This window comes from Protopterus annectens, chromosome 2.part0, assembly GCF_019279795.1.
Source record: "Protopterus annectens isolate FY-2018-M chromosome 2.part0, PAN1.0, whole genome shotgun sequence".
In the NCBI taxonomy this organism is placed as follows: Eukaryota; Metazoa; Chordata; order Ceratodontiformes; family Protopteridae; genus Protopterus; species Protopterus annectens.
Genome location: NC_056728.1, coordinates 1,770,664,529 through 1,770,688,363, shown reverse-complemented (window position 1 = coordinate 1,770,688,363; position 23,835 = coordinate 1,770,664,529).

Below are 23,835 nucleotides of genomic sequence, written 5' to 3'. Positions count from 1 at the left end.
AGTACAATTAGCAAAACAATATCACAAACAGATATACTAAGCACCAAGTCAACTATACATCTTGAGCATCAAACACAAAGCTTATGGATTCCTGAATCTAAAAGATAGAAAACAAGGATCTGGAACAGTTATCATCACTTGCAGAAGAGAGTAAAGAAAAAAAAACAGCTGTAACATTATCACTTGTGATGACAGTTAATAAGGCTATGCAACTGAGAAAGTGAAATGCCCTTACACACATGCCTATACCATCACTACACTTTTAAGAAATGCATACAGATAAAAGTAGCATTTGGTAATGTGTGTATATATATATATATATATATATATATATATATATATATCTAAGACTGTGGTGGTGGTGCTGCAGTAGCGTTGTCGCCTCATAGCAAGACGTTGTCCCGTTCAAGTCTCAGCTAGAGCGTCTTCTGTGTGGAGGCATACATGAATGGGGCATGCCTTCGTTGAAGGTTGTGCATCAGGGATGGTAACCCGGTACGTAAAAATCCACTACCAATCATTAGCAGACTGGAGTTCCGCTGTGGCGACCCCTAACCGGGAAAAGCCGAAAGACACAAACAAACAATATATATATATATATATATATATATATATATATATATATATATATATATATATATATATACATTAACAGATTTTAATTACTGACATTTCAGCATATCCATTATATAGCTGAAAAATGTAAATATACCTTATCAAGATCAACAGTCTTCTGTACAGGTAAATACCAAAGTAATAACTTCTTCTGTGTTATCCACATAAACAAGTCTCCTCACCTTCAGGTTCCCTAGCTACATGGTTCCCTTTTTATAGTGTAGATTCAGGACTTTGATCACGGTGAAGATGCAAATGAGGTGTAAACTCATTAGAATTGCTGAATCCCAAATACTTGACTCCGTGTATCAGATGTAAACAGAGTGCAGGCATTCCCTCACTGCTTGTTGCTATTGGATCTCAACTATGAATGATTACTGGTAGGGAGAAGGAAAACACAACAGCAATGCAGACTTCCCTATCTCTAGTGGGTGTGTCAGCCAGGTTAGACTTACAATGTATAGAATTAGTTTTATCAAGGTTTTAAATGCAAGTAAGCAGCACACATTTCACAGTTTCTGTTCAGTAACATCAACCCTCCCCTTCATAACTTGACAACTATATATTATTGATATTTAATATCCTCACACATTTTAAGGATAATGATACAGAATGTCGTACAGACTGCATGTCTCGGATTACTGGTCAGATAAGACAAGTATGAGCAACAAACACAGAGAGATAAGACAGAGATGCATTTATGCAAGCAATAGTCAGAAATGGTTGTGTGATCACTCAGTGCACTACTTCTGAAATTAATATGTGTACAAATAACTGTCATATGTTTTGTTAGTACTGTGGATGATGTTGCAATTGGTTGTATGCACAATGATTTTAGTTCTCTGCTGCAAAACTGTTTGTGTGGCAAAGAGGGCTAAGACACCCTTACTGTGTTCTGAAGGTTCATTGGAGTGACAGTTCAAATCCAGACCTGCGTATAAATATTTCATGTGTACCAGCATACATTTTGTAGTGTTGTTTATTTAATAGATTTCTTTTCTTCATTTCACCTAATTTTCCCTTTTTTGTATTTTTTAATGCCAGTGTTTGTTCAGTGAGCAGCTTAGTGCAAACAAGGGAAATGGAGGAACACAATGAATGTTAGGTTTAGTTGTGTTTATCTCATTTATGCAATGCTTAGCAGTGCACAAATCTGGACTACTGGCCTACACAGGAAGTAGACAGAATACCAGCACAAGCAGACAGGCCATAAACAGTATAAAGGTAAAAAAGGAGACATTGTTGCATTGTTTGATTTCTGTCGTGCAACACCACTAAGCAACATTGCAAGGGGGTTAGCAGGCTTCCCCAACACCTGCAGCCATCAAACACCTGCAGACAGGATGCAAACAGTTAACAATTTAAAATGGATACATTCTGTTAATAGTTTTGGGCACCAAGCAAGCACACTAAGTGGCATTTCATGGCAGTTAACACACAGAAATTAAGAATGAATAGGGAATTATGCAACTGTTCTATAACCATTTCTGTGGCAGCAAGTGTAATTGTAGGCTTGTAATACAGATGACCCTGAATTCTAATACCAGAAGTGCAACATATTTTTACTGTTGTGACAGTCCAGTTGATAGTAATGAACAGGAAAATATACAAGTATTATTCCAATATTCCTGTGGCAAAAGATGCAAATGTAGGCTGCCATACACATGGTCCTGGATTCTAATACAGAAAATTCCAGACATTTTTACTGTTGTTCCATTTCACATTATATTAAATATCACTTATAAAACTTTATACATAATTATAAATAGTGGAGCTGATATGAATCTTACGTATGAGGGATAAGACTGCCATACTGGGTTTTAAAGGTTCAGGTGTATGATTGAGGGTATACTGTCTACTTTGTTTCTGTTAGTATAATTCTGCTATCTGGACTTAAATGGCTTTCACACTTAAATAAGACACATACACAAATGAAGCTATATTCAAGGACCTTGTCAGGTCTAACACATACATGTTTAACACCTCAGTCTGTCATCTCCATATATGTATGATTCATGACTATGTCTGAGAAGCCCTTCTTCTGTGGCAAAGATGATAAATCACCACTGTGGAAGAAAATGTTTTGTTGTTATACATAGGTTTGGATCCTACATTGTAAAAAATAATTTTAGCAGTGTATAAAGCCAAACAAACACATCAGGTCAGGGCATTCATGCCCTCGGTGCATGCCAGCAAAATTAAATAACCTAACAATAGCAGATACCTATCAAACTAATGTCAAGTGTCAGATTAACCTTCCAATTTCAAAAATTGCTTTTCTCTCTGAGTGGTACTGTTGCTATCTGCTTAACATCATGCAAACATGGTTAACATCATTGCTCAGGTTTGCACACTACCAGTAAATGTGATAACAGGAACTGGCGAGAAATCATTATTTGCTATTGATCTACTTTTGGGATTAGACATGTCTATCTTTAGGAGGGAAGGTGGCCAATTTAGGGTGCAGAGGTGGTGTGTTCAAGAGTTCAGAATATTTATTGGACCCCTGGTAAAGCACCACAGCCAAAGGCTTCTGCAGGGGGATTATTCTGGCTCCCAGTGCAAGTCTGAGGACTGGAATAGTCTGGCCAAGGTAGTATCTAGTGCAACTGGCATCCCACACACTACAGAACAGTGTAGACATCACTCCAACAACCTAAAAAGGCACAAGAGGAATACACTCAACAAGTGGTTAGATGAGTTTCAAACTAGCAACATCCCAGAGTTGTGTAAGTATGCTAATAAAGAGAATTTATAATACATAGAAAACTAAATATAGTCAAGACTGATATGCATAATGCTCCTCTGCTCTTTTCTTTTATTTTCACAGCTAAACCTGAAATTGTGGTGAATAGGCAGGCTCATGCTCATCATCTAGAGAGACTAAGGGAAGCAAGTGGTATGTATGCAGCACAAGATAAGTATTATTGCAGCTTTAAAAGTTGAAGGAAAATCTTTTTGTTTTCTATACAGTAGTAACAAAGTAAGCATGCATATCCTAACTGTAAAAGCAAGTATGCATGCATAAGTCTCTAGTACAAACCAACTTTAGGAGTCAAGTGTAAGACTGTAGTCAGAAATTATGGGTTCAAATACCATGAATAACAACTATAGAATACTGTAATTCTTTAATAATATTACATAAATTAAAATATATACAAGTGGCATCAATGCCTTGCTGTTAACTGTAATCTGTATAAATGGACCAAGCATATGTGCCATCTATGCACATTAGAAGGATTATTGTGAGCAATCCATAATTATAGTTTGTAGTTGTTAGGATATATACTTAAATATAATAGATCTAATAAAACAGGTGTATAATTGTGATAATGCATTGCATGTCACATATGATTGTACTAATTTTATCTCTTTTTTCTCTCACCACAACCCTTATCTCTTTTTTATTTTCTATTATGTGTCATCAAAATGTCTTGATGTCATCCATCTCTAACAAGTCACTAAATGCTTCACTGCATGGTGAGGTAGGCCACCCCCAGTAAGTCAGCCTACCCCCACACCTCCTGTTCCAGCACCAATGCCCAGCACATCTGAGACCCAACCTGGCAGAACTGCCTCTGCTGCCCCTGCACTACCTGTGCCTTCAAGTAACACTACCCCAGCAGCTGGTGCTGTGGTACCCTCTAGGAGTACTAGCAGAAGTAGAGATTTCATCACCCACCAGCAGATGCAAGGGTTACTGCATAGGGTTGTGCACAGCACCATTGGTATACACCTATACCAGATGGAGAGGCTGCTCTTCCTCATGCTCCATAGTAAAAGAAGATGTCAAGCACTCTACCAGCCAGCAGAGTAGGGGGACAGTGATGACAGTCCAGCAGGTGAGGACTAGATTCTCGCTGTCCCATGTTTAATGGGCATGAGCTTATGTTGCCCCCTCCCTTACCCCAATCATACTTTCCCCCAAACTTTTGTATCTTTTACCATCCCTGTGTCTTGTCTTGTTTGTCCTATCTGTTTGCATTTGCTTCCTCACCTACTCAACTTACCTGACCCAGAAATACCAGCATCCCTTCCCCAGCATTCCTCTATTTGTAAAGGTGACAGTCCCAATTCAGTTAATATTCTGTACATATTTTTAGTTTATATTGTCAAAGAAATGAGTAGCTACAGTTCTTTCCTTCCTCCCTCCTGTACATCCATATATTGCTTTTCGTTTGTTCTTCCCCCTGCTTGATTCCCCCATTTCATCGGTTTCCTACCTACCCCATTTTACCAGCTATAATCTTGTCAAAAAAACAGAATCACACACAACACACAGAAGTACCAAAAAACAGTGGAGCCCTTCACTTTTTGGCCTCTATGTTTGCTTGGAGTTTAGCATCATGCTCCAGTACCAGGTGACAGTGAATGGCTCTTTCTTGGTGCAGTAACCTCCATGCAATGCTGCTTAAACATGCTGCACTATGTCAACACACAGAAACACATGGTAAAGTTAGTGTAAAGTATAATTTCATTGCATTATCACTACTTATTTAAAAGTATTACACACACACCTGCATTTGAACCCTATATTATCTGAGCTCAAAAAGAAATGTGTCAATACATTTACACCTAGTGTCACAGAGTTAGCTAAGCAGCAAGTGTGTTTCATGCCCTCAGTACTGAGAACTTTTAGAATAATAGCATTGAGGCTCACTTTTGCATACTGCTTAACTATGCACAAACACGGGATGCTGTAGAAATGTGTATCTTGCATGTGCAAAGACTTTGCCAACCATTGCACAAACCCTCTGCTTGGAGGTGCACTATGCAAAGTGGACAATAGCATGTATTACTTGTGTTTACTGTCCATTTAGTGCTCATGACATGAAACTATATGTGTAAACAGAAAAAAATGAAGGCCCTATCTAAGACAATGCCACATTTTTACAATGCAGCCATCTGTTACCTCCCCCATGCACTGCAACCCTAGTCTCTCAGTACTTGTTCATAAATTTAATTACACTGCATAAAATAATAACACGTTGTGTTATATATCATGCACATCTTTAGAATGACAATACATGTTCAGATTTCCCAATACTTGTAGTAATTTGGACACCTGTTTGTATATAGTTTGTAAATTGGTCTTTTAAAGTATGCCTGCACATTGGAACACAACCACCAAATCCTACACAATGCACACTCATCAATCTGGTAGCATGTAGAACTTGAAATATCTTGGCAGTTGAACATTCCTACACATCCATTTCATGCAGGCCTTCCAATATTTTTTCTCCAACATCCAGTGCTGATATCATCCACTATAATTTGTCCTGCAGCCTGGTAAAAGTCAGACTTGTGCTGTGGTGCTTATGTAAAGTACTGCGTTCTCTAGTCTGTGTACTTAGATAGGTAGGAGTTCTGTTGTCACTGCAGTAAACTAGGAGGTGTGTGTGTGTGTCTGTGTGTGTGTGTGTGTGTGTGTGTGTGTGTGTGTGTGTGTGTGTGTGTGTGTGTGTGTCTGTGTGTGTATGCACTTGCCTGACATTAGAGAGAACATTTTTCACCAGCATGTGGGACACTGACATTACCATTTTCTCCTCACCAGACACTGCTGATGTCATCACCTATAAAGTACTGTCTGACACTCTCCAAGTCAGACTTGAGCTCTGTTTTTTTTCCTTAAATACAGAATTCTCTAGTCAGTGTACTTAGATAAGGGTTCTGTTCTCATTGCAGTTGTCTGGAGTGTGTGTGTTTGTGCACTTACTTCATATTAGAGCGAGCATTTTACATGAGCATGTGGGACACTGCTATTATCATCTTCCTCTCACAGACTCTGCTGATGTCATCAGCTATATACTGCAGATGTGCAGTATTCCCATCAGGATAGGGTCAGAGACTGGCCTGTAGGCCAGGCACAAGTCACTTCATCCTGTATAATAAAGATTACAGTGACAGAGCTTTCTTTCTATCCACAGACATCATGGCATGGTTTGTAGGCCCTGTAATTTCTTGATACGAAACCCCTGTGGTCTCTCCAGCTGCTGCAGGTGTCTGATGAGGTACATGCAAAAGGGAGCATTATACTCTATTAGTGTTCTGATGAGGTTCAAGTACAGTGCTGTTATATCATCTTCATATCTGAATACAATGGCCTGACTTATGAGGTGCAGGACATAGCCTTTCTATACCACTGTGGACATTTGGCGGTTGAAGTTCAGATTGCTATCTATGTGTGTTCTCAGGTCCTGCACAACTGGGTTTCAGCATAGGAAGAGTGTTATCAATGCTGTAATTAGTGGGGAAATCCACTTTGCAGAAGGCCATAATAATGATACATTTTTGTATTTATCTCTAGACCATGTGGCTTTGGCATCAATCATTTCTCTGTGTTAGCCCCCCCCCCCCATAGTACATTATTATCATTGATGCCTCAATGATTGCTCCCAATATGCAAGAATCAGCAAACTTGGTAAGATAAAGGCTGTATACTTTAGCCCGGACTATCAAGAAATAGATTCCAAACAGTAAAGGGCCAAGCACAGATCATTGGGGTATGCCAATGGTGACAGCTCTACTGGTAAAGGTTGCTTCACCAACTTTTACAGTATGTGTTCTGCCAGTGACCCAAATTGTTAACCATCTAGTGATGTAAGGGTTAATCCCCATTTCTCAATGATACTTCAGTGGGGGATTGTGTCCAAACCCTAGGCCAGATGAAGATAAGCAGTATTCACTGTCTTACCTTCATCCAGGCCTATTACACAGAATCAATGGGCTGTGGCAACATCACAGATCGCCTATAGCATGACTCAGAACATACACCAACTTGACATGATTGGATATACATTTCAAAACAGCCTCCACATGGACTATATTCCAGTAGAACAGTGTACATCAACATGTATACATCTGAGTTGGGGGAGACATCATCTGATGCATGCATGTATAGACACATCCTGACTCTCCTCATCTGTGAGGTAGACCAACATGTCATCATGGACCTTTTCTAAATGGACACTAGTAATATCCTCGCTGTGTGCAACAGACATGTGTGGATTGTTAATGCTATATCCGTGTCTGTTACATCTGTTAGATGTCCTCAAAGTTGTCATCGAGGGCATGCATGATGACAACATCATCATCCTGTGGAACTTGACCAGGCCAAGGCATTTGACACAAATCCACACTGGGATATTTATTCAACACTGTCAGATGTGACCATAAGCACCTATATCACCAAGTGGGTCAACCACTGGATCAAATATGTGGCATCTAAATATGTTGAAATGTGTGACGTGACCTATATCTCTGGTCCAGTGACAGAGTCCATACATCAGGGCTGACTGGTAGGCCCGTTCCTGTCCGTTATTTAAGTCACAGACATCAAGAATGGCATACACATCCTGAGTCCAAACAGTTGTCTAGAGGACTACACAGCTTGTGGGTAATCATTGACACCACTGTGATATTAGTATAATACAGACAGTATCAACACACATCAACGATTGCTACCCCAGCCATGGCAACACATGAGAGGAAACAAAAACATGGGGGATTTGTGATGTTATGAAAACAAATGCACAACCCAAGGATTATGTAGACATCACACTCTATAAGCACACCAGTTGGTATGTGACCTGTGTCTTGGGGTATATGGCATGTGGAACGTCCACCAGCATGTGGCCACAGTGGTGACTACTCCCTTGTATGTAATACAGCAACTGAGTTTGTGCAGGACATCCACATCAAAGGCCAAAATACTTCCATAGTTCACAGCCTTCATCACACCAATAACTGAGTACAATGCACCCTTCTTCCAGTACCTCCCTACAAACCTTCCAGTGATGTGTAACTGAAGTGTACTACCTTTGCCACAGTGAGCTGTCACACATCTTATTGTCCATACCTAGGTATTCTTTTTATTGCATAAACATTACTGTCTGATAGTGCGGAACCCTCAACAAGGTGTTATATCAGATGCATGTGTGATACTTGTTCTGGTGATGCACACAGTACATACGCACCTGTTTGACAACTTTGATAGCATGGGTCACATTCATTAGTCTGGATTGTGCCATATATATGCCATGCACACCAGTCAACTAGCCTGTAGTGATCATATTGTCACATACAGGTATGTCGGTGTCCCTCCTAACACCTCCAGCAGACGTTTCAGTGTCAGGACATTGTGTGTGATTATTACCCTCATAGATTGCTGACATGTCATAATAGTCATACAAGTGTGTTCATGCAGAACCATCTATGATCCCTCAGAATCACATATGTTGTGTCAGAGACATGGGATTACTGGTGGTATTATTCTGATATTGTCCATGATTGTGTGTGCTTCTTTTCCTGTTGTCCTTGAGCCTGTAACTGTGTTCCACTTGTTGTAGACCTCTGCTGATATTACAATCATATTCAGGCAAATCAGTTTGCACAGCTTCACAATATGCACCCAACCCCAATTGTATATAACATCCTTGATAGATGTACTCTGCTTTGGTCATGTCACGGTGCTTATATCACAAAGATATCTTCTCCATTGTTATGTCACATTGCCTGGAAGTCACATTATATACATTTTCGTTGTGCTTGTTTTGGTTTAATTTATCTCAAATCTGAGAGCAATGGAAAATGTGTATTAACAATGCCCCCTGATAGCTAAGAGGGACTAAGGCATCATCTACAAACATAGCTGCACTGTGTATTTTCACATACCTTCATACTAGGAATCCCCTTATGCATATGAATTATGTCAAAAAAGATTACACTGCCAGTGCAAATAACAGAGGGGCAGAATAGTATTATTTTTGGTATCCAAAGTGACAAATATTCAGTTACATTAAAAACATCCTAATTCAACTACCGTTTCAAAACCATTATATAGGGTTTGTAGGGCCACAATGGAGTTTTCTGGCAAGCCAAATGATTTATCACGAAGAAGAGGTCTCTCCCTATAAATCTCTAAAAAGCTTTTCTGTTTCTAAACTTAAGAATAATACAGGGAGTACAATACTGTAATTTTATGTTTTAATAGTAGTACTCTCCTAAAGTTATTATGGTCCCTGATCCTGAGAAAACCACTTTGATCCTCTTATATATAAGATAAGGGAGGATATACTGGCTTGTTGGTCCTGCTGGTCACACAAAGATTTTATAATAATTTCTGTCTGGGGTGTGGGGTGATAGGATGAGCATAGTTTCAATAACTTGTCCACCTTCAGCAGTAAAAGCCTTAACCCAATGCTTCTATTGTGAACATGACTATTCTGTAAATGCCAAGGCTCTGAACCCAAGTTTTGTGAAACTGGGAGTGAAAGACCTAATGAATGCACCTGTGGTATATACAGATAGCCCTCAGATTTGAGTGTGCTTCATATGGTGTGTGAAGTGCTTTATATATGTTGTATAAGTCAAAGTTTATGTGCAAGGTTTGCAAATATATAGCATGATATTGTGTGTGCTGTGTGCCTGTAAAACTGCAAGTTGCAATATCTTTCCTTCCACAGTAAGGGTAATCTCAGAATTTGAATGGTATTAATACAGGGAGCTATCTGGCAATACAAAAAAAAAATGAGCAGAGAATCTCGAGACTATAAAACTGAAAACTCACAAACCCGAAACCTCAAAACCATGAAATTTAAAACCACGAACATCACAAAAACAATACACCACACAAACAAACACACCTATCTCCTGACAGTACAACAAACCAAACCAGCACACACGAACACAATAAAACTAACACACACACACACACACACACACACACACACACACACACACACACACACACACACACACACACACACACACAAACACACACACACCCTTGCTATAAGCAGGGGGGCAAGCCCCCCTGCACCCCCACCCCCTACTTATATATACTAACTCCGAGGTCACACTAAAAACCAGAAGACAGAAAACCCACTACCACACATTCTACACCCCCCTTACAGAAACACACATCACATGCATACAAACACGACCACTCTCAACACTTGCACACTCACACGCTTACCTACCTACCTTAACTCACACCCAAAACTCCCCAACACACTCACACACACACAAACCCTCCCCAAAACCCGTAAAAACCATTACACTTACCAAAAATCACCACTGCAGGTTTGAGATTTCCATATTCAACATACTGAAGAGTCACACAAGTGCAGATTCGACACTTTGGTCTCAAGATACTGAAATTCGATATTTCATTATTTCAAGATTCCAAAGTGAACCCACATCTATATACCACCAATATAATGACATAAGCAGCTTATACAAGGATCTTACCATACTGAGAAAGTGTAGCTCATTGCCAAAATTGTTTACCTGGGTCACTTGACTAAAGCACTTGTATCCTACAAAACTTAAAGCTAGCTCAAAATAGAGCAACTTAGAGAACAGTCTAGAAATTTGGTCACCTGCAACTATTTGTTATTATTGCTATACTCTTTCCCCTCAACTTTATCATAATTTTTGAAAATGTTTTCACCTAGTTTGCCCACTTTGCTATCTGGGCTCTGTTTAAATCTCTACATTATGCTCAGTTATGCTTACATGTGTATTGGAAAAAAGTGAAAAATCTCACAACTGATAAAAGAGACAACATTGTTGGGAGAAGACAATTCTTTTTGTTCATCTCTACTTTTCTTTTCTGCCTTTGCTATTATTTTGTAAATATATACCAATCAAACATTCTTTCTATCTCAGAAACATGGCTCAAACCCCATATAAAGGACCCTGAAATTACTCCTCCCAACTATAGTATTATAAGGAGCGACAGAACCTAAAAGAAAGGTGGTGGAGTAGCCCTACTCTACTCATCTTCCCGGACAGTAACTCCCTATACAAACCCCATACCCCAATTTGCTACAGCTGAACTAATCCTGGCACTCCTAAAGATAAACAACAACAAAACCATATGCATAGCTACCCTATACATCCCCTCAGGTAACAATACCCCTACTCTTGAGGACATCCTCTCTTGGATCTCATCTAACATACAAAATGAGACTATACTCCTTGGCGACATTAATATTAACTGGTCTTCTTTAAACACTCCCACATCCTCTCAGAATATAAACCTATATAAATTCACCCAACTAATCAATTCTCCAAGTAGACCTGCCAAAGACAGTACTTCTGGTAGCATTCTAGACTGGATACTAGTTTCCCACCCCCACACTATCTCTGACAGTGGTACCTTACCTGATTCACTTAGTGACTATCTTCCTGCCTTTGCACATCGTACACCTTCTTCCCTTCATTTTCACCACAATTACATCTCCATCCATTCCCTAAAAAACTTCACTGCTCAAACCTTCTCTGATTCCTTAAAACACATGAACTGCAACCCTTTAAAAACCCTTCCTCTGGTCAATGCTGTTACATACTTCAATACTACATTTACTGCCCTACTTAACAGCTTTGCTCCTCTTAGATCCAAAAGGGTCAAATCCAAAACTGTCCCATGGCTCACTAAAGAGACTATCTCCCTCATGCATCTCCATGATAAAGTATGGAAACAATGCCAAAAATATAAAACTCCCAGATCCTTCGCCAAGTACAGACAACTCTGTAATAGAGTAAACAAAACAAGTTACCACAGACTGAAAATCCTATTACTCGACATTACAAAACAATCACAAAGCGAACCCCAAACAGTTCTGGAATGGTATCTCTGCCCTACTCCATCCTGGTAAAAAAGATAACCCCTGCCCAGATCCTGATTCTTCTGACCTTACCTTAGCTACACAATTAAATTCCTTCTTTATAGACTTGATAGCTAAACTCACTACATATTTTCCTAATAATATGTCAGGCAAGGCCCCATCCCCCTCCACAAACTCACCCCTCTCTGACTCTATCTCTTCTCAGCACCACCTTTCACTATCAAACTTATTTCCATTACTACCATAAAAAACTTCTACAACAATTAAAACCATGCTCAAATGCCCCAGACTTAATTCCATCTAGTTTCCTCAAGCTAGCTGCCAATGGCATAGCTTTTCCCATCTCCATTCTAATAAACTGGTCCATTCAAGAATCTTATGTTCCCCTCCTCTGGAAAAAAAACATTAATTATTCCCCTCCACAAGGGAGGTAATACTGAAATCTCTAACTTCTGTCCAATAGCCATCCTATCTCCCATTTCTAAAATTCTTGAAAAATGCATCCACCTACAGCTCCTACCCTATCTATTAGATAATCAACTACTGACCCCTACACAACATGGTTTTAGACACGGACACAGCACCACCACAGCCCTCCTTACCTTTCTTGAAACCAATAATCACTCTCGTGACTCAGGAAAGATAGTATCTACCCTTCTTCTAGATTTATCCAAAGCCTTTGATACTGTTTCATATAACCTTCTCTGTCCAAGCTCTCTCATCTCAATCTTTCCTCCTCCTCCATCAACTGGTTTTCCAGTTACCTTTCTAATAAACAACAAAATGTCAAATGGGAAAATTACACCTCCTCCTTCCTTCATACTGTCACAGGCATCCCACAAGGCTCTATATTAGGCCCTTTATTATTCAACATCTTCATTAATGACTTTCATCACTGTATTCAAAATGCTAACCCGGTCCAATACACTGACAATTGTCACCAATTGACACCGCCAAATCCCTCTCTAAACTCATGACACTAACCCAAGATACTTGTTCTTACACAGAGTCTTGGATGCTCGACAATCACCTTGCTCTCCACCCTTCAAAATCCAAGATCATGATATTTACCCCTTCTAAATCCACCAAAATTGATAAGAACTCTTTCTCTATTATTAGCCAAAACTTGACCCCAGTTGAAATAGTTCCCCACACAAAACTTCTAGAAGTCCTTATTGATGATCATCTAAAGTTTGATATCCACCTACAAACTAATATTAAGAAAACACATCAAAAACTGAGTATGTTATATCACCACAGTCGCTATCTTACCCCCTCAACCAAACACATCTTCTCTACTACCTATCTAATTCCCTCTCTTTTGTATGGTGCAGCCCTCCTTACCCACCTTCAGTCATCTCAAAAGTCTAAATTTGCTTCCTGCTACAATAAGATTGCCAAGTTTGCTACAAGATCCAAATCCTCCTCCCACCACTGTAAGGCTCTCCACTCCTTGAATTGGTTGGAACTCCCTAACTATCCCTCCTACATTCAACTGTCCTCTGCTCATAAACTCATCTTCAAAGTCTCAAATTGTCCCACACTCTCCTCCAGCCTCAAAATGCATCATCCCAATAGACTACTTAGGTCCAATAATCAGAACCTCCTGGAAGTATACAAACCTATACGTACCCCAGGGACACTTCTACTATCATAACTGTGTGACTATATCTATACTTTTTGTGCATAATCACTGTTTATAACCATGTCTTATAAATAAGAAATATTTTTTAACATGCATATAATAATGTTATTTTTTTTCTGCATGTCCCTAAACCGAGACTAAAGATGTTTGTTTTGATTGGTGCTCAGTCCTGGTTAACAAACTCAAATGAATAACTCAAGGAAAACAGGGACATAATTTAATTACCAAAAGCTGTCACTTGCATACAGTTATATATCCCCCAAGTGCAATGTAAGAGAAATAGTCTGTGAAAACTGCTGCTTGATGGTAGATGAACAGAAATAGCCACTCTAGATAAATTCTAGTTGTAATTCTTTAACTTTTCACTTATTGTGGCAAACAAAGTTTTGCTTTATAATAGCCAAAGGATTGTAATACAGAGGTGTTTATTGCTGCTGAAAAGACTAAAAAACAGCACAGTCAGGAGTCCTAAGACTTACATAGGACAATGTACTCATATTTACAGTACAACAAAGTTCTTTTATTCATTTGTAAGCTCTTGTGACTTGAGTTATTATAGATGCATAATTGTTGTTTATTATCTGAAAGGAGGATTATTATTAACACTGTAGGTTAGCAAGCTGAGGTGGCTGCCATCTCCACTTAACTAGAACATTTGGGCCTACTACCAGTGAAGATATTGTGTATAATTTCATATTTGGTTAAATCAAAAGCAGCAGGTAACTTGATGTCCCTGTCTAACCACCAGAGTGGTGGCAGTGTTCTCATGCCAGGAAGAAACCTGTGGGAATTAGAGAATTTTGACAGGCCTTCCATGGGGATTGTGTGTGTGTGTGTGTGTGTGTGTGTGTGTGTGTGTGTGTGTGTGTGTGTGTGTGTCTGTGTAAAGAATAATTCGTGCTGAAGGTAGTCACCATATTTAAGGGACACTGGGAGACACTGTGGTTGACAAAAAGAGTAGTGAGAAAGGGGCCTGGGGTGTTAGGCAAGTGACTCAGTCATCCAAGTATCCTGTATGCAGTCTAATCTTGGGGGGTGGAGGTTGAAAGCTAATACATAGGGCAGTAGTGCAGTCCCATTTATGCTTTTGGGTCAGCTTGCATTTGTAAAGTGATGATGGAGTTAACCTTGTATACACTTTTTAACCTTCTGGGTACCAGTGGTGATTGAGGAAACTTGTTGTCACCTAGGATATTTTCTTCATATCTGGTGTCAGTGCATGCTCCCATTCCTCTCATATTTGGATGACATTGGTAGGATTCAGTCCTCATCCATGTAATCTCATATTCGGTTGGCATTGATGGGATTAAAACTCCACTGGTGTCACAGTTCATTACAGTCATCTTTAAACAAATATTAAGAAACATAATATGATGATTTAGCATAAATATATATGTTCATTCAGCCTCAAAAAAATTTTAGTACACCTAAGTTCATAGGTTAAGTGGTATTGTTCACTTAAATAATAATTGTTTTATATTGCTTTGATCACAAGTACATCAGGTCTTTGTATTTAAAAAGAGTGTTTGCATGTTTTAAGTCAATGCCTGATGAAGCAGTTAGAGTTACTGTGAAAGCATTTATGTATATGTTTTTGATTAAATAAAATAGTTTGCTTATTTCAGTGACTTTTGAGCCATTGTCTTGTTCTGCTCAGTGAATGTTTGTTTGATTACTTATATTTTTGAGCAGGCTATTAATTTGGTGTCTTTCATTTGTGCTCAGTGAATGTTTGTTTGATTACTTATATTTTTGAGCAGGCTATTAATCTGGTGTCTTTCATTTGTGCTGTGTAGAATATGATAACAGCTCAAACTTTTATGAAGACCTCAAGTTTTACAACCCTACATTTCTTTCTAATAAAGAATCACTATAACTTTTAAGTTGTTACAACTGACTTGTATGAAGACCTTAGAATTCAGTACTGGATTCAGTAATGAGCTCTTCCTGTGAAGTATAAAATGGTACAATGATCTTCACAAAGTGAGTAGGCATGCTCATTAGAATGAGATTGGCTGCAGGATGCGCTTTCATGAGTTTGGGAGATGCATTCTACTCATCATTTAAATTGTTATGTATTACTGAACCCAGACTGTAAAAGTAGCCGACTCCAAATCCAGCTCCAGAGAAGTGACAAGTGGAGTACCTCAGGGTTCAGTCCTGGGACCGCTCTTGTTTGGCATCTACTTCTCTGAAGTACAGGCCAACACTAAGGGACTCTGGCTAACAAAGATCGCAGATGACTGCAAACTGGGAGCCATTATTGAATCCCCAAATGATGTGGATATTCTACAAAAGGGACTTACAGAAACAGATGTTTGGTGCCAGAGCCATGGGCTCAAGCTTAATGCCAAGAAATGTATAGTTATCCCCTTTGGGAAAAACCATGTACTCATGAATTACCACATAGGTGGCAGTACACTAAACACCAAAAGTGTGATGAGAGACTTAGGGACACAGGTGGACAGTGATCTCACCTTCGATAACCACATCGCCACAACAGTCAGGAAATCCTTCTATGTGGCACACCTCATCACTAAGGGATTTTCATCCAGAAAAAAGGAGGTCATTGTCCCACTGTACTCATCCCTCATTAGACCCATTATAGAGTACAACGCCCCGATTGGTATGTACCTCACAAGACATCTGCAACAGCTGGAAAGACCACAGAAATACCTCACTAAAAGGATAACAGGCTTAAAGCAGATGCCCAGTGCTGACCATCTAAAAAAACTCAAGCTATACTCTGTGGCATATCATCTACTGAGAGGCGATCTCTGCTTAACATACCAGGCCATGTCAAACCCTGAGCTGTTGGACATGCTCCACTTAAAGAAATCCCAATCCCTCAGAGCCACACGGTCCAGGGATCTAAACCTTGTCATCACAATGAACAAAACATGCTGGAGGGATAGGTTCCTGACCCAGAGACTCCCCATATTCTGGAATAGACTGCCCATACATGTCAAGCAGAGCTCCTCCTTGGTCCTCTTCAAAAGGAACCTTGATGATTGGATGGGAGATAGGAAATTCACCCCGGGGATCATGTCAGTCACCCTGCTAGACAGGGGTCCAGGACGTAAATATTGGAGGAAGAAATATCTGGGGAATTGTTTGGCTGGGCTTGCATAGGCCCTAGGTCCGATAGCCTAGTACCAACCTATGAAACTATGAACCTATATCTTTTACAATGGTATATTGTTACAAGTCTGATATTTAGTTTGTGATTATAACTGATATGCTCAGGGATTCATGAAAGCCCTACTGCATTGTATTAAGGGCCAAGGCAAACACAGGGCTGTTAACGCAACTTGGTATTTTGCATTTCATATATATGCTAACCGTGATGAGGACTGACCTCATTATTGGCTCATTTACAGTTACCTACTATGACATGCAGATCAGCACTTCCCTTCATGGGTAACTGTGGTGACTAAATTGTGTAAGAACAGCCACTACCCCCTCCTTAGTCAATCTCCCCCCACACAAAAGTGCACACAAACACAAGTGTGTATATATATATATATATATATATATATATATATATGGGTCTACTTCTTTTGACCTAACTTTCATTTGCCTGACACTCATTTGACTGACCCCATTTGACTGAAATTTCATTTGCCTGACACTTCATTTGCCTGACACTTCATTTGACTGACAAGTATTATTAGCAAGAAAATGGAATATACCCCCTTCTCCACTGCAGTGCGACCCTGGAGTTAGACTATATAGTTAGGGGGGGTGTGGGGGGCACAGCCCCCCACAACTGGGGGTGTGGGGGGTGAAGGCCCCCACTTCATTTCATATGATATTGTTAACTTTTGATGTAATATTGCTTAGTAACAGAGAAGTAAGTGGGGGGCTTCACCCCCCCCACACTCCCCTAACTATATATTCTAACTCCAGGGTCGCACTGCAGTGGGGAAGGGGGCATATTCCATTTTCTTGCTAATAATACTTGTCAGGCAAATGAAGTATCAGGCAAATGAAGTGTCAGGCAAATGAAATTTCAGTCATTTGGTCTCAGGCAACTGAGTGTCAGGCAAATGAAAGTTAGGTCAAAAGAAGTAGACCCATATATATATATATATATATATATATATATATATATATATATATATATATATATATATATATATACACATACACACAGCCTTACTTGTCCCTGCATTGCCCGAATTTCCAGAAGGTCATACTCCCATGTCTTATCCTTGGGTACCCTGTCTAGTGGGTCCAGTCTCCATATTGGTTTAAGTGACATTATGACAGAGAATATTAGATTAATCCCTCGTATCTGTGGATTTCCCTATCTCCCGATCCCTGTACTGTTGGACGTACTGTTACTGCACATATGTAATCTCCCTGTTATTTAGTGTTCCCCCCACCCATGATCCCTGTACTGTTTTAAGTGTTTACAACATGAGAGTAGTCTTTCTGGTGTCTAGTGTCCCCATCACCCAATTCCCATACTGATAGACTTGGCATTACCGCACAAGAGTTGTCTCCCTGGTGACAAGTGTTCCCTCCTCTGCCCCACTCCCTGTACTGTTTTAAGTGCCTTTAGGGCACAAGTCTTATGTAGTGGTTCCTAGTGCCTAGTGATTCCACCATCCCTGTAGTGCAGTTATCCCTAGTGGCTAGTGTTCCACCCACCTAATGTTATAGACTATACTCATTAGTCTAGGGATGTGTGTAGGTATGGCAGTCACCCCATCCCACAGTCACTCACACACACACACACACACACACACACACACACACACACACACACACACACACACACACACACACACAAAACCCGTTATCCACCCGAGCACACTCACACTCTCATCCAGTCATTCATTCATTCATTCATTCATTCATTCATTCATTCATTCATTCACACATACATGCATTCAGCTTTCTAACCTATCACTAACTCCCCTGTGTGGGTTGGAGTGGCAGTCATGCCTCCCATGTTGACGCATAATACTCACACAGCCCTTGCATTCAGTCATGCACACACCTCCTAACTGTACATTAACACTAAACTCTCCTGCACTTACCTCTACCATAGTGGATGAACATGGCCAAACAATTTCTTGAATCATTCAGTGATTAGATGTCATGTTGGAGGAAGTTCCAAGGGAGACAGCACAAGGCTAATTAGCATACCCCACTCTCCTGAACTGCCTCATTAGCATACAACATGAGTTTACCTCTCAAGTGTACCTCATTACAAGGAATTTACCTCATTTGGGGTCTTAAAAAATTCATGTTCCTCCAAGTTCCTCAAAGTTCCACATTGAAAGAGTCTGTCACACATTCAGAGTTAGAAATTTTTTTAAGTGAAATCCAAGAAATTAATCATATTAGTTCATTAAAGGATCTTCTTTATAAGTAAAACCAGCATATTTTAACCATCCTATGACCTTCCTAGTTGAAGTTGTTAGTAAGCCATTAGTATGTGTTCCACATTTTGCCCATTTGTTCCACATTATGAAGGCAAGTGTTCCACATTTTGGCGATGGAAGGTTGACAGCTATAAACATGACTGAGGGCTGTGTTTCAATTTGAACAGGCTACAGTGAAGTATACACATCATGGATACCTCATGGTAGTCTTTATAAATCTAGCCCCAAGTTTCATGATGTTGCATTTACACATATAAAGGTTAAGGTCATTACTACTGCACAATGTATGTTCTGTAGACTATTGTGAAGAACTTTAATATCGCTTTTTGAAGAAATATTTTTACCCAGTTTGTAATCAACGTATTAGTCATAGCCTATGTTTCAAAATTTCTCTCTGTGAAAAATGGTCAAAAAAGAAGTCAACCAAGTACAGGGATCTATGTGACACTACTGGTAGCTCCCATGAGAAAGACAAGTGACCTTCTAACCTTGTTTTTGTTTTTCTTTGGTCCAAGAAATTTGAAGTGTTAGCTAGTATCGGCACTGGGCACTATATGAGCCTTTTTGTTTTGACCTTCCAACCTTGATTCGTGTTCTGTTGCATAACTAATTTTACCCATCGAGCTATGTATGGAGTGACATTTAATGGTCTGAATTTGTCACTTATTCCTTAAGTGGAATAGTGTTACTTACCTTTGCAAAATCAAAGTAAGCAGCATGCACAGTCAGCCTTTCATGAAGTCTTGTTGTTACCTCTTCAAAATGCCATAAGAATCAAATGACAAGAGCTCACATAAAAGGGCTTATACTGTTCCGCATTTAACAGATGTAAGCTCCTTGTTCTGTAATGAATAAGCTTCATTTTTAATTTTTACATGATTTTTATGCAGAACACCAGTCAGATTGGTAGGTATAAAACTGTTTGATTGTATTGGAATATGCTCTTTGTGATTTGCAAGTGGATACCACTACAACCTGTCTCATTGATCAGGACTGTGTTCACGTGCTAAAACTTTGTTTAAGCCTGCTGTTAGGGGTTTAAGTAGGTTTTGCTCAATTATGTATGGGAAACAATCAGTTGCATTGTCTAGTCCTACAAGGAACTTGAGTTCTAATTTTTCTTGGAGTAGTTAGTACATTGTTAGTTATATAACGGATGACTTCCCTTGTGACAACTTGTTATGAAATTTTCACAAAAAAAGGTAAATTTGCTGTGTCCATTGGTTGTGTGATCAATTCATTGCTTATTGATAGCAAGGTACATTCAGAAATATTTCCCTTTCATTTTCTGATATAATTGAAGGGTATCTCCTTAATAGTTTCAGTCTTTAATGTTACACTGAGATCATGGATAAATCTACCGGAATTCTTAAATATTTTCTGTTCATTACACAATCTGTTATTGCTTTTTATAACTAAAACCATAATCAACTCTCCAACTGACACAAGCATCCTCCAAAAGGGCCTCATAGAAACAGACAACTGGTGCCAGAGCCATGGCCTCAAGCTAAACGCCAAAAAGTGTATAGTCATCCCCTTTGGCAAAAACAAAGTGCCCACAAATTACCACATAGGTGGTAATCCATTAAGTACAGAAGAAGTCATTAGGGACCTGGGGACCCAAGTTGATAGCAGTCTCTCATTTGACAACCACGTGGCCAAAGTGGTTAGAAAAACATTTTATATAGCCCACCTAATCATGAAGGGATTCACATCTAGATCAGGGGAGGTCATCGTACCTCTTTACTCATCCCTCATCAGGCCCATAATTGAATACAATGCCCCTTTTGGGATGTACCTTACCAGACACCTACAGCAACTGGAAAGACCCCAAAAGTACCTCACCAAGAGGATCAAAGGGCTCAAACAGATGCCATATGCTGCCCGGTTAAAGAAACTCCAGCTCTACTCAGTGGCATACTGCCTGCTCAGAGGTGATCTGTGCCTGATGTATAAAGCCATGTCCAACCCAGAATTAATGGACATGCTGCACCTCAGAAAATCCAAATCCCATCGAGCTACGCGCTCGAGAGACTTGAACCTCAGCACTGAAATAAATAGGACATGCTGGAGGGACAGATTCATCATAACCCAGAGGCTCCCTTCACTCTGGAATAAAATCCCAGTCCAGGTTAGGCAGAGTCCCACACTGACTCTCTTCAAGAGGAATCTTGATGAGTGGATGGGAGATCGTAGGTTTACCCCGGCTATCACTTCTGTGTCACTGTTAGACAGAGGCACAGTATACTAACCTCAAAAAAAGGCATAGCAAAATTAATGTAAAATGGGTGGCGAAAGCCAAACACACTCTGGCTAGGCTTATAAATGCCCTAGGGCAGATAGCCTAGTATGAACCTATGAACCACATTTTCCTATCCATTATATAAACCATGCAGGAGAATGAGTGTAGAGATGATAAATCAGCAAGCAAAGGCGAGTAGTATTGCTGAAATTGAATTCCTCCTCAAGTCTTGGTGAGTACCTTCATGAGGTGGACCATGTTTTTCACAAAGTCTCACCAAGACAACACTGATATATAAACTGTATTTATATAGCATATATCATGGACAGAAGTAGGTCAAAAATTTAAAAAGATAGCTGGGTGCACAAGACCCAAAATAAAAAAGTGGCCAATCCTGGTAGGTGCACTGATGCCAAGACTGGATGAAATGACTGTGTAGAATCCTCAAAATACATAAACATTCCTACAATGGGCCCAGGCCCAGGGGGAGGATGCCCCCCCCCCCCATTGTAGAAGGAAGCAGTAGTTCACAAAAATCACAAAAACTGATAGGCCAAAGAGGAGCCATAATGATGATAAAGTGGACTATTGAAGATAAGAAAGAAATGATGTATTGTTGCTATGATACAAAAAGCCTAGAATTTACAGACACAAGATATACAAAAAGATTAAGAGAGAAATTAGAGGAAAGAAAAATACTTCCACAAGAAAAACTGCCAGAAGCTTCAAATAAAAATTTGTGGCCATTAATACAACAGATTTGTGAAAAACAGTTTATAGACAAAGAAACTTTGATCTGTTTGGAAAAAGAAGCATCTGAGGAAGTGCGAAAACATAAACAACAAAACCTAGATATTTTTGAAAAGTATAAAAAAGAAATATGGACATGGGAAAGAAAAAGAAATTTGATATGGTGCAATATTTATGCAAAGGTGAAAGCCAAATTAATCAACATAAAGAAGGCAGCCACAAAGATATTCAAAGTGCAATCCAGGCAAAGGCATCCAGACATGGAAAATTTCACAATAAACAAATAATGTCACAAAGATGGAATGTAGAAAAGTAGATTAGTAAAGTAGAAGTTAAAAAAGTAGAACATGAAGTTATGGAGTGCCTGCAAAGTGAAGGATTTGATGTAGAAGATTTAACATGGGTTACATCAGAGCATGATGGAATGTGTCCCCAAAGTAAGGAGAAACAGGGAGATCAGGAGACATTTGAAGAAGAAATATAGACATGTGAAAGAAAAAGAGATTTAATATGGTATAATATCTATGCAAAGGAGAAAGCAAAACCATTCAATACAAAAAGAGCAGCACCAAAGATATTTGAAGAAAAATACAGGCAAAGGAATCCTTTACAATACAAAAAATAAGAAGACAAAGAGGAAAAGTAGAGAAAGAGATTAATAATGGAGAAGTTAAAGAAACAGAAACTGAGGTTATGGAGTACCTCCAAAGTGAAAGATTCAGTGTAGAAAATCTAATTCAGAAAGCACCACCACAGAATAGAGCAATGGATCTCCAAATTAAGGGGAAACCAGTAGAATGGGAAGCAATTGGTCAAGTGTCATATAAAGATATTTTGGAGCCTTCCACAGGAAATCAGTATAAATGTTCATTTGAAGCTGGACAGCAAGGGAAGGAATAGGAAGCTGTGGCAACTCTGACACAGTCAATGTTGAGGAGTGATAGGCCAGTGAGTGACAGAGCAGTGGATGGCATGGGATGAAATTGAAGAGAATGTGCCACAGGAAGATGCAATAGAACTTTCTATGGAATGTCTGAAGGAAATGGAAAACAAAACATGTGCCCTCAGTTTAGAAGAAAATGAGCTAAGAAAATAGTTGCTTCATTTAATAGAGATAGAGAGACATATTAAGATCAATGAAAGAAATAGACTGTAGAAGGTCAATAAAACCCCAAAAGTCAGAAGTTGGATAAAACAAATGAACACAGCAATTAGGACTTTCCATAGAGATCCATGTGATGAAACATAAGTAAACAGGATATATTACTGTGCAGATAAATTAAAAACTGATATAAAGTTCTTCCACAAGAACACAGGGCAGTGATGGTAAGGAAGGGGAGAAATTGAATACCATCATGGAAGTTTTGAATAGAGAAAACTATAAAGCAATTAAGACAAGAAGTGTCACTATTAGAAGTAAGAGGGAACAGATCAACAAAAATACTTTGAAAGATAGACATAATAAAAGCAATGTGCAGTATTAGAACAGATCAGGATCTGTCATGCACTATCACAAATTACAAACTAAAAATCTCAGCACAGGTAGAAAAACTT